Raw genomic sequence first — 13,493 nt, 5'->3', positions numbered from 1 at the left:
TGGTTGCTGAGAGCAACAGTTCTGATGATTAATCTCCTTATCTCTTTCTGGTTTTGGCAAGCCTCTAAGTTGGCCTTTTTATGTAATAACTCTAGTATATGCATGGGGTGCTTGCCTATGTAATATCTAGAAAACTTGTGCTGCTTCTGAATGCACCTATGACATTGAATGTCAGCGGGATTTATGATCTTTTGATGTCAGGTTTTCATGAATAGTTCAACTATAAATTGGAATGTCCTATGCTAGAATGTTAGGGGTCTTAATTATGGCACCACGTAAAAACAGTGAAGCAGAAAATTGATGAAAGTCAATGTGTTGTTGCATGCTTGTAGCAAACTAAGTGCTCTACTTTTGACAATAGGCAAGTCTAAAATTTCTTCCCAAGGAAGTTTGATTGCTTTTCTTTCTCTCCTTCTGTGGGAGCCTCTGGGATTATTGTGGTCTGAAATTCTTCAGTTTTTGCTGGAACCTTGTTGGAGGTTAATCAGTTTGCTGTGGTGGTTAAATTCACTTGTAGGCAAAATAATGAGCAATGGACTCTTGTTTCTATCTATGGACCATGGCAAGGAGAAGCTAGGGTCCAGTTTGTGAGATGGCTTTATAACCTACAAATCCCACTAGGAGAACACTGGCTTTTGGTTGGTGATTTCAATTTTATCAGGTCCATAGGTAATAGAAATCTGCTTGGAGGTGATCTAAATGATATGTTCATTTCAATGAAATAATTGGTCATCTAGGACTTCTAGAACTTCCCTTGAAGGGAAGGTCATTTACTTGGTCAAATATGCAGGACAACCCTCTACTAGAGCAGCTAGATTGGTTCTTCACTTCCTCTGATTGGATTTCTACATACCCAATGACTGAAGTTTCGGCATTAGCTAAGACTGCTTGAGATCATGTTCCATGCATGATTACAATCAAAACCTCAATTGCAAAGTCAAATATCTTCAGGTTTGAGAATTCTTGGTTGGGGTTGGATGGTTTTATGCAGTGTTTGGAAAATCATGGAAGAGACGGTCTGCAACGGGAAATATCACTTCAAGAATTGCTGACAAGCTCAAGAGAATGAGAATGGACCTTAAAAAGTGGAATATCAGTGTCTCCAAACTTAAATGTTTGGTTGCCAAATTCAACCAGGAAATCCTTCTTTTGGATAATTTGGAGGAGCTTAGGCCTTTGTTTAGGACTGAGTTCAATTTTAGAAAGATTGTAAAACTCCATGTGGAAAAGTTGCTCCATCTGCAATTCTTATACTACAAGAAGAGATGCACTATCTCATATATCAAACTTGGGAGTGAGAATACCAAGTTCTTTCAAGCAATGGCTACTGAAAGACATAGAAGAAACTCCGTAGTTAGTCTGAAATTTTCAAATGGATCTGTCATCACTGAGCATCCCAAATAGATGGGGTCATGTGGAGTTGTTTTAAAAAAGAATGGAAGTGTCAAGGGGCATTGTAATGGGTTCGATCTGGCATCTTTGCTATCACCCATTGAAGGTCTTGATGAGTTAATCAAACCCTTTGAGAAAGAGGAAATGGATCCGATTGTCAAACATATGCCCATTGGCAAGGCTCCTGGTTCAGATGGATTCAGTGGTCTTTTCTTTAAAAAGTGCCGGTACATCATATCTGATTACTTTTATAAACTATCTCACTCTTTTTATGATGGTACCGCTTTTCTGAAGAACATTAATGGTTCATACATTACCTTAGTGCCCAAAAATTTGACCCTTGAGGGGGCTGGGGATTATAGACCAATCTCCCTCACTAGCATGGGATTGAAGTTTCTCTCAAAATTTGCAAATAGGCTGCAAAAAGCAATTATGGAATGCATCCATAAGAACCAATATGGTTTCATCAAGACCAGAACTATTGAAGACTTCATTGGATGGGCTTTTGAATATTTGCATCAATGACATCAATGCAAGAGGCCCATTGTAATTCTGAAGTTTGATTTTGAAAAAGCTTTTGATTCCTTGGAGCATGAGGCAATCATGCAAGTCTTTAGGTTCAATGGTTTTAGTGAAAAGTGGATTTCTTGGATGGTCCAGCTTTTTTCTACGGGCACCTCTTCAGTGTTGCTTAATGGGGTCCCTCGCAGGAAGTTGTTGTGCAAGAAAGGGGTTAGGCAAGGAGATCGTGTTTCCACCCTATTGTTTGTGATTGTTGATGATCTCATGCAATCAGTGCTTAATGATATGCATGTCAGAGGAGTATTACAGCTGCCAATTCCATGCCATGACCAGGATTATCCTATTGCTCAATATGCTGATGATATTCTCATCATTCTCCCAGGTGATAAGGTGCAATTACTTGCTCTGAAAGACATGCTCAAGTTTTTTCACAGTCTATTGGGCTTGATGTTAACTATCATAAGTCCTCTATCATTCCTATCAATGTGGATGATGAAGCCATCAAGGATTTTGCTGAATCTTTTGCTTGTTAGGTGCGCAAAATGCCTTTTACTTACTTAGGGCTTCCACTTGGGACTACTAGGTTAAAAATGGTGGACTTCTTGCCTTTGGTTGACTACATGGAAAGGAGAATGACTGCCAGTTCTACCTTTCTTAATTCAGATGAAAGATTGTAGTTCTTAAACTCAGTATTTTCCTCAATGCCAATGTTCTTTCTAAGTAGCTTAGCTATACCCCTACGATACTTAAACAATTGAAAAGAATCAAGAGGCGGTACCTTTGGAGGAAACATAAGGATGAACCTGCTCCATCCCTGGCTGCCTGGGATTTGGTTTGCAAACCAAAAGCTAAGGGAGGACTTGGAATCATGAATCTTGGAATCCAGAATGTGGCATTACTGCTGAAGCATGCAAATCACTTCATGAACAAGAAATATATTCCTTAGGTGTCACTGATTTGGAGCACTTACTATCATGAGAGAGTCCCACAAGCAAGTAGGGATTGTGGTTCTTTCTGGTGGAAGGATATTTGTAAAATTATAACTTAGTTCAGGTCCTCAACTTGGGTTATAATAAATGTTGGGGACAATGTCCTTTTCTTGTCTGATCATTGGAAAATTAGTCATGATGTTGCCACTTTGGAATCTAGGTTCCCTAGGCTCTTTTATTATGTTAAAGACCAATGGGTGACTGCCAAGGAAATCTTCAATATACAACAGTTGGTGGATCTTTTCCATCTGCCTTTATGTGAGCAAGCTTATCAGGATCTTTTGGACTTGCAAAACGTGACGGGATCCCATGAAAGGGATGCAGACCTCAAGGAGTCTTGGTGGTGGCAGGATTCCTCCAAACAATTTAAGCCCAAGTTATTTTATATGAGCTTGCACTCCAATCTTACTTTTAATACTTTGCTCTCATGGATTTGGAGACCATGTTGCACCATGAAAATAAAGGTCTTCGCATGGATGTTGATTATGGATAGGTTGAATACCGAAGATATGGTTGAAAGGAGGCATTGGCACATGGAGGATGGTTTACAGTGTGTTCTTTGCCCATTGAGTGAAAGAGAAACCACATACCATGTTTTTTCCAGTGCCATTTCAGTGTGAGAGTCTAGAATTACTTGCAGATTGATTGGTCTCAAGGGCATACTATGGGAGAAACTAGCATCAATGCAACAAGAGATTTTATAAAACCTTACTTCTCTGAAGTCGTATTCCTTGCTTGTTGGAATATTTGGATTATTCGGAGTGCATAAGTATTTAGGCATAAAAGGCCCAAGTTTAACAGATGGAGAGCAACATTTGTGCATGATATCTCTCTCTTGCAGCACAGAATCAAGTTGATCATTAAAGATGACCTTTTGAGATGGATCTCATACCTACCTACTTGAGTTTTGATCTGTACATACATGTAAATTTTACTTTTCTTTTTTTTTCTTGTGTTACCCCTTGTAACACGTGTAACTACCTTTCCTTAAAATAAAATTTAAGACTGTTGTGGGGATTGTCCCTACAGTTCCCTATAAAAAAACAGTTCTACCTTGTTGATTTCAGATCAAGTCCGAAGAAAGTAGAGGCTCGGAATTGTGAGAAGGATCCCCAAGAGGGAAATGAATCTTATTCGCAAAGCTTCTTGCTTCAATACTCTACATTTTATTTTACGTGAGAAAACACAATTGAGCCCATAGGAAAGACAATACTACTAAAAGGAGATGAGGTATTGATAATTATCTAGTTGCTCAAAGTGCACAAAGTACTATCGCGCGCGTCAAGGTGGTTCTTCACGAGATCAACTGGTTCGCCCGGGGCCAAGGATTTAACTTCGGTGACTTAGAGTACGCTGCTGATGCCCAAGGCGATCAGATCCTCTCTAAGGTCTCAGCTTTGGCCGAGGAGCTCGGAAACTACAAAGCCTTGACTTCGGGTCCTCTCCCCGACCTCGATTCGACCATATCCTTATTTTGGCATGAGGGCCTCGAGAGGGATAGAAGCGCATCTCATCGTTTTGCAATAATGGATATCATTACAAGTACATGTACTGAAAAGATCAGTATATGGCATTGGCTTACACTCACCACGAGCTAAATCAAGGTCACATCAATACAACAATATAAAGTCATCATCAAGAAGAGCAGCGTCCGATCGCGGACAAAAAAAGGTAAAAGAACGACATCCATCCTTGCTATCCCAGGCTATCGGCCTCGAACCCATCCTAGATCGATGAAGTACAAGAAGAAGAAACTCCAAATAGAACAATCATCGCGCTCACGTCAAAGTAACTCTTTACCTGAACCTCCAACTGTTGTTGTAGTAACCTATGACCACAGGGACTCAACAATCTCATTTCCAAAGGTATCAAGACTAGCAAAGCTTGATTGGTGAGCTATGGTTAAGTGGCGAGGCTGCAGTAAGCGACTAAGCATTTATTTGAGCTGGCTAACTTACGAGTACAAGAATAAAATAGGGGGATAATCTAAGCATAACGGGCGTGAACTAAAGATGATCAAATGAATGATCCTGAACACCTACTTACGTCATGCCTAACCCCACCATGTCCTCTTCTGGATACAGAACTCACGAGAAGAGACGGTCATGGTTATGCACACAGTTGGCATATTTTACTTAAGTTTACTTCAAGTTATCTAGAAGTGGATGTTAAACAAAATTTCCTAGTTTGCCCCATAACCACGGGCACGGCTTTCCGAAATATTTAACCCTGCAAGTGTGCTCCAACTAGTCCATCACAAACTACCACACGTTGTGCCAGAATAACCTCGATCAGGGAAAACTCGTGATCTCCTCGAGTTCCTATTGGAAAACCTCAACCTCGAGAAGTATCCTTGGAATCCTACGCACGAGACGCTCGAGAAAGGTAAAACAAGTCCATTAAGGCCGTGTATCTTGTTCTAAGGGCACACCGAAAGAGTGATGGTTAGCATGCCAGACGCAGAGTTGCCCCCGGTAGCGTCAATAAGCTGCTTTGTTTGGGACCGACACCATCAGCACTGCCCCCTATATTATGTAGAATTACTCCTCGGGTTCATGACGCCCTATGTTTTCAGTATTATCAAAATTATTATGTTCGGCAAATATAGTACCAATGTTGGGCCTTGCCAGACTAGTTTTATCCCAAAACGAAAGTCAAGGCGGTCCCCATGGCAATCCCAAGCATGTTAGGAACGCTCAATTATGGAACATAACACCGGTAGCCGAAACTAAGGCGGCAAAGGTTGAACAAAACACCAGGCTAGAAGGCCGAGCCTTCCACCTTTTACCAAGTTTATATATGCTTTACATTAAATTGCATTAATACGGTGATATAACAAGGAACCCATGTTATCACATGGAAGCAACTGCACCTGCAACTAGCAATTCTATCAAGTGGTTAAGCAAGCGGTAACATAGTCAAACAGTGGTTTGCTAGGTTGTGGAAAGGCTGAAGGGTTTCATGGCAATGTTGTGAGGCTAATTAAACATGTGGTAAGGAGCGAGACATAACGAAAGAAGCAAGACAACTAGCATGGCATTGATAGTAATGGTATCTCGGGAAATGGTCATCTTGCTTGTGATCCTGCTTGGAAGATGAACGATTCCATGAAGCAGTCGAACCGGCGTAGTCGAACGGATACTCACACTCCGAAGCGGTTCGGAACTCTATCGAGAAGAAACAATGCAGACAACAATTAACACATGACAACACCACAACAAAGGCACGATATGATGCACAACAAGCAAACACTACACATTGACTGAAGCTCAATATGCAACGAGTTGCATATTGATGAAACTCCATGTTTGTTACTTAGTTAACTCCCATTTAGGTAATCGACAATATTAATTTTTGTTAAACATGGCCGGAGGTGAAGTGTAGATAAACTACCTAACTAGGCATTTTAAAAGAGGTCAGAAACAACTTATAACATCTCCGAAATGACCCCATATGTTAAATTAGAAATAAGTCCAGATCTGAATTAACACGTTTTAATAATTGTTAAACAGCAGAATAAAGTGATTCACGTAATTCTACATGTCATTCTATTCGATTTACATATAGAGATCATTGCAAATGGAACTACAATTCAAAAGATATGATCGTCGTAAGATATGATGCCATGAATGCAATATGTATGCAAATGGCAGCCACAAGCATTCCAACCCTCGAAGAAAGCAATATATATCAAAACTACACGAGATTCTAAGCAAGTTTCATATATGACACGTTCAAAACGGAGCAATGGTTCAACAGTTATAATCAAAACAAGCAATGGCTACAATCTGCCAAAACAGCAATATGGCATTTTCTACACCCTAAAACGCTACGCAATTCTAAAAAGCTAAAAAAAGACATGAGGCAGTGTGATTCGTTAAAATAGGATCTTTTTCCTATAAAATCCATTAACTATTTATATTCCTTTTCTTATTTAGTATTTGGGTTGGTAAGTTAAACTAGATAGCTATATGAGTGAAATAAAACAACTTCTAAATTTGTAGTAAAAAGAAAAAAAATCTCATTTTCTACGTACAGGAAAAAAGTGGAAGTAAACATAAAGAGTGTAAACTTGGTCAAGATACACAAAACACCCTACTAAATACAACTAGCATGGAAGCATGGTTCACTAGGAAAATAACTCACAAAATGGCAAGTAGCACACAGTTTCAAATTTAATGGAAATAACAGTTTTGACAGTGCAGTTTTCAACCAAAAGGCATATTGGAAGCAGTAAAACTATATGTGATATGGGGTGGCCCGATCTTCTCAGTGAGCGGTAACGTAGATGATGATGGTGGATAGATAACTTGGTGTCGCCGATGATCTTTCCTCGCTAGATCCCTGATGCTAATGCAGCAGCTCTCTACCCTTCGGATATTCACGACTTCACACACTTGCGCAACGTAGCCGTCGACCACGAAACGGTTAGAATTGCAATATACTAATTCCCAATGGAACAGCAGATCACACTTGACTTGTAGTATATAATCTCCAGATCGATATGAATTGGAGACAAGAATTCAAGATGAATGCTTATAGCAGTCTCATGAACTAGGGTTTATCTTAAACGTGGTCTATCTAACTAATCTCAGAGCAGCCCTCTATATAAGAGGGGCTGGGTGATGCAGCCAGGGGGGGCGCTAGGTCCGGTGCGCCCAGCCTGGTCCTCCTGACTTGGTGCAACCTAAACAGGTTCAACTCAAAACGTGGTTCGACTCAACTTGATACAAACTGACCCAACTTGGGTTCAGCCCCTTGGCACGCAAGCCATGTACTTGAGGTATGGCGCTGCAACATGGTGTTGGTGAGCCTGGTGTTACTCGACGTGGGGATCCTCCTCCTTGACGTTTGCGCCTGACTGCCTCTCCTCCCTCGCGCCCTCTTGCTTGTACTCCACGTGATGCTCCTCTTGCTGCAACTCCTCGCTCCCTCGTGCTATGCCTTCTTCTCCCATGCACCTGAGTACGCAAACACACAAAGACTTAGGCAGTAGAAAGCTCTCATTAAAATAAATAGCATATTCAACTAAGAGAGAATTCACCTGTTGTTCTATTATCTTTGCACGAGCTCTTGTGATAGGTCCAATTCTGATTTCATCATTGGACGTCTTCTTTGCAGCCACTTGGTGATCATCATCATAGGTTGGAGGTGGGTCAAGTGTAGGGATGTCCTCATCATCTCCCCCCCCCCATCAAAAGGCGTCGACCTCGACGCTCCAAGGTCTTCTCCATCATATGGTGACAAATCAGCAACGTTGAAGCTATTGCTAACGCCACCAAACTTAGCAATAGGAATATCAATCGAGTAGGCATTGTCATTTATCTTGGCTAGCACCTTGTAAGGACCAGCACCACGCGTCAACAACTTGGAACGCCGCAGTTGTGGGAACCTATCCTTGCGCAGATGCACCCAAACCATATCTCCAGGCTAAAACAAAACTTGCTTTCTTGATTGGTTTCTTGCAGCAGCAATGTACTTGCCTTTCTTCTCAATAACCTCTTGTGTCCTCTCATGAATTTTCTTCACATAATCTGCTCTTTTTGATGCCTCCATATTTACTCTCTCATGCAATGGAAGAGGCAGCAAATCTAGCGGTGTGATTGGTTTGAAGCCATACACCACCTCAAAAGGACAAAGCTGGGTAGTAGTGTGCACCGCTCTGTTATATGCAAACTCAACATGTGGCAAACACTCCTCCCACTCATGTAGATTTTTCTTGATCATAGCTCGCAGCAATTGGGACAATGTGCGATTCACCACCTCTGTTTGACCATCCGTTTGGGGATGACATGTAGTACTGAACAGCAGCTTCGTTCCTAGCTTTCCCCATAGGGTCTTCCAGAAGTAGCTCATAAACTTCACGTCCCTGTCAGAAACAATTGTCTTTGGCACTCCATGCAAGCGTATGATGTCCCTGAAAAACATGTTAGCAATATGCGACGCATCGTCGCTTTTGTGGCATGCAATAAAATGTGCCATCTTTGAAAATCTATCCACTACCACAAATATAGAATCATGACCTCTTTTAGTGCGTGGCAAACCTAACACAAAATCCATACTGATATCTTCCCATGGTGTGGTAGGTGTAGGTAGTGGCGTATACAAACCGTGAGGCTTTAGTTTTGACTTGTACTTGTTACATGTAATGCAGCGCCTAACAAACCTGTCCACGTCGCGCCTCATCTTGGGCCAATAAAAGTGATCAGCTAGCATGAGCAATGTCTTCTCACGCCCAATGTGACCCATCAATCCTCCTGCATGTGACTCCTGCAACAATAGCAAACGCACCGACGATTCTGGAACACATAGTTTGTTAGCACAAAACAAAAATCTATCATGTATGTGGTACTTGTCCCATGCATGTCGAAGCATACACAAACGATATTATTCAGCAAAATCATGATCAGTTGCATACAAATCACACAAGCTCTCTAAACCAGGAATTTTAACATAGAGATGTGTCAATAACATGTTCTTCCTAGATAGAGCATCAGCAACAACATTATCTTTCCCTTTCTTATGCTTAATTATGTAGGGAAACGACTCAATGAACTCAACCCACTTAGTGAGGCGCCTATGCAAATTAGATTGAGCTTTCAGATATTTTAAAGCTTCATGATCAGAATGTATGATAAATTCTTTTGGCCGCAAATAATGTTGCCAAACTTCAAGAACTCTAACAACCGCATATAGTTCGTTGTCATAAATAGGATAATTCAATCTAGCACCAGAAAGTTTCTCGCTGAAATAAGCAATAGGTCTACCTTCTTGCATCAACACACCACCAATTCCTATACCACTAGCATCACATTCAACTTCAGATTGCTTAGAAAAATCTGGTAGTGCAAGTAATGGTGCAGAAGTAAGCAAACGTTTCAGCTCATCAAATGCATGATCTTGTGCAGCGCCCCAAACAAAAGGCACTCCTTTCTTAGTTAATTCATTCAATGGTGCAGCAACAGTACTAAAGTCTTTCACAAAACGCCGGTAGAAACCAGCAAGACCGTGAAAACTTGGTACTTGACTAACATTCATGGGAGTAGGCCAATTTTGAATTGCTTCAATTTTAGATGAATCTACTTCTACTCCATGCTTAGATACAACGTATCCCAGAAATATGACCTTATAAAATATGATCACAATGTGCACTATTCAAGATTAGCATACAATTTAGCATCACGCAACACTTGCAAAACTTGTCTAATATGATCACAATGTTCAGATTCATTGCGGCTGTAAATAAGTATGTCATCAAAATATACAACCACAAAACGACCAATAAACTCTCTCAAAACATGATTCATTAATCTCATGAATGTACTAGGTGCATTAGTAAGACCAAAAGGCATAACTAGCCACTCATATAAACCAAATTTAGTTTTGAAAGCAGTTTTCCATTCATCCCCTTCTTTCATCCTAATTTGATGATAACGACTATGCAAATCAATTTTAGAGAAAACAGCAGCACCACTCAACTCATCTAGCATATCCTCTAAGCGTGGAATAAGATGACGATATCGAATAGTGATGTTGTTAATAGCTCTACAATCGACGCACATGCGCCATGTACCATCTTTCTTAGGCACCAAAATAATAGGAACCGCACAAGGACTAAGAGAAACACGAATATACCCTTTGTCTAGTAGTGCTTGCACTTGCTTCTGTATTTCCTTCGTTTCTTCGGGGTTGGTCCTGTATGGCGCTCGGTTGGGGAGGGTAGCGCCTGGTATGAGATCAATTTGGTGCTCAATTCCATGCAATGGTGGCAGCCCCGCTGGTACCTCCTACGGAAACACATCGCCATATTCCTGCAAAACAGCAGACACACCAAGAGAAACAGGTTGCACATCATTAGAAACTAAAACCTCGCCTTTGTACATAAGCACAAGAGGCATGGCTGTAGGATCCTCTCTAAATTCTCTCATGTCTTCTTTGGTCGCTAATATAAGAAAACTAGTCTCTCTCGCACTTTTCGTTATATTGTCACTCATGGAGTTCTCTTGTGCAGGTGGCTGTTCGATATTCACATCTGTTTTCTGACGAGACTCATTCACAATTTGCTGCGGTGACATAGGCTGTAGATTTATTTTCTTGCCCTTGAACTCCAAGTGATAAGTGTTGGCGCGGCCATTGTGTTGCACATGGCGATCATACAGCCATGGCCGACCCAACAATAGATGGCAAACAGTCATAGGAACCACATCAAACTCAATGGAATCCTTGTATGGTCCTATCTCAAAATTCACACGCACCATATGATTCACTTTCATCTCTCCATTGTCACTCAGCCATTGTACGTAGTATGGGTTTGGATGAGGCAAATACTTCAAATTCAGCTTGGCACATAATTCTTTGCTTGCAAGATTACGGCAGCTACCTCCATCAATGATCACCTTACAAGCTTCGTTGGGGCCAACTAGTGCTTTTGTTTGGAACAGATTGCAGCGCTGTGAATCAGCATGTGGCTGCAGACTAAGGGCACGCTGCTTGACAACAATAATAGGCGCTGGAGAAGCAAAGGCATCTATGCCGCCCTCACTTGCGTACCCATCACCATCGGAAGCATATGGGTCAGCGTCATCTCCAGTCTCATATTCATTGTCATCGTTCACAATCATCACTTTTCTGTTTGGGCACTCTCTCTTGAAGTGTCCCTTGCCTCCACATGTATGACATAGCATATCTCGGTTATGGGCTGTAGACATGTTGGAACCTAAGCTAGCCGCAGGAGCAGCTGGTTTCTTTGATTGTGAAACAGTGGAGGCTGATTTTGTTGCAGAAGAAGAGGGGCGGCTGGCAGCGCCCTCACTAGGCGTGTAAGGAGGCGGCTGTGTTCTGTTGGAGAACCGTCCCGCTGTAGCATAATGGGCTTTAATTTGAGCTTCTTCGGCCAAATGGGACTCAGCTTCTCTTACATGGTGTAGCAGCTCGTTCATTGTATTGTATTGGTGATGCCTAACAATACCCTTGATGTTATATTTCAGCCCATGGAGAAAACATTGCATAGTCATCTCAGCAGATTCTCTAACTCGTGCACGCTGCAGCAACATCTCCATCTCCATGTAATATGCATCAACCGTCAGGGAACCTTGCTTCAATTGTGTCAATTTATCATAAACTGTCCGCAAGTAATTAGTGGGAACAAAACGAGCTCGCATGATCTCCTTCATATTGCGCCAAGTAAGAATAGGTAACTCATTGTCTTCTCGTCGTTCGCGCACAATGCTATCCCACCAACGCAAAGCATAACCATCAAATTCTGAGGAAGCAAGCTTGATCTTCCTATCTTCAGTGTAATCATGCAAACGCCATAATTTCTCCATCTTGAGCTCCCATGTGAGGTACTCTTCTACATCAGTGGAGCCTTCAAATCTGGGAATTGTGAACTTAGGCTTGCCCAAACCATCATCCTCCTGAAGTGGTACACGTCGAGCACCAAGTGGTGGTGGGCGACCAGGCCCTTGCAAGCCACGCCCACGGCCGTTATTGCCCATCATGTTTTCATTGTCTCCATGGACACTATCATCATCTCCATGGCCCTCATGTTGGCGTTGCTCAATAGCTACACGCAGCCCATTGGCTGAAGTTGTCAATTGTTGTATGCTTGTTTGGAGATCATTGACTTGTGTTTGCATAGCATTGACTGTAGTTTCAGTTGCATCCACTTTCATGTGTATAGCTTGAATATCAGCATCAATATTGTCAGTGGATCTATTGATAAGCCCTGTCAAATGATCACGAAGAGCTTCATATTCCTTCGATGTAACACACTCGTCACCATCCTTTTTCTGCATCACATCAACACCATGCTCAGACATGATTAGCAGGTTAGTGCACTAAATCAAAAACCGTTTGGGTGGAACACTCACAACTCACTGAAAACTGACAAGAAAAGGAAATCTTACCGTTCCAAAGTGAATAGCAATGCACACTTACCAGGTCGGATAGAAGACTGGTGCACGGATGTGATGAAGTGAATACCAGGGTATAAGAGCTACCACATGAAAGAGCAAGATTATATTTGGTGGAGCTGTAGGTATGGTACCCTATCTACACCGAAGACAAGTCCTAGTGCTGATCGTGTGAGACACACCCAAAGAAACTCACGCAGTGGAGATAAATGGGGCAATTGCAACTCTGAAAATGAGCGTAAATTTGATGTATGTGTCGGAGTAATGCTCGTGTTGCAATGCACAGGGAGAGACGCTAGCAAAAAGCTCAGGGTATACAGGCACAAGATTGCTCACTACTAGTGCAAATACAAGATAATACAATTCCAGCAATAGATAGCAGCAACTTCTGGCCAATGTCTTTCTGTTTTCTTTCTTTTCTCTGAGTTTTTTTGTTTTTTTTTGATTCACTCTTTTTTCACGCTTTTTTTTTGCTACAGTAAAACCAAAAAAAAACGTCGCACCGCGGAATTTTTTTCAACGAGGCGGAAACAATTTGCACAAGAAAAACCCTAATCAGAGCAGCCCGATGAGCACAAGGACAAGCTAGTCTCAATGGATAGGCTCCTAACACCTTTGTATAGAATGGCTGTGGCTAAAGTTGGGAAAGACACCAAACTGAACGCTTTGTGGACTC

At 41.6% G+C, this 13,493-nt stretch overlaps 1 pseudogene; it reads right to left on the bottom strand.

The window, feature by feature from the left end:
- Positions 1-7,722: 7,722 nt before the first annotated feature.
- Positions 7,723-12,724, bottom strand: LOC123398163 (annotated as a pseudogene).
- Positions 12,725-13,493: the final 769 nt, after the last annotated feature.

This window comes from Hordeum vulgare, chromosome 1H (assembly GCF_904849725.1).
Source record: "Hordeum vulgare subsp. vulgare chromosome 1H, MorexV3_pseudomolecules_assembly, whole genome shotgun sequence".
NCBI classification, from domain to species: domain Eukaryota; kingdom Viridiplantae; phylum Streptophyta; class Magnoliopsida; order Poales; family Poaceae; genus Hordeum; species Hordeum vulgare.
Note: the sequence above shows the minus strand (reverse complement) of the source record. Positions and strands in the feature narration are given on the sequence as shown.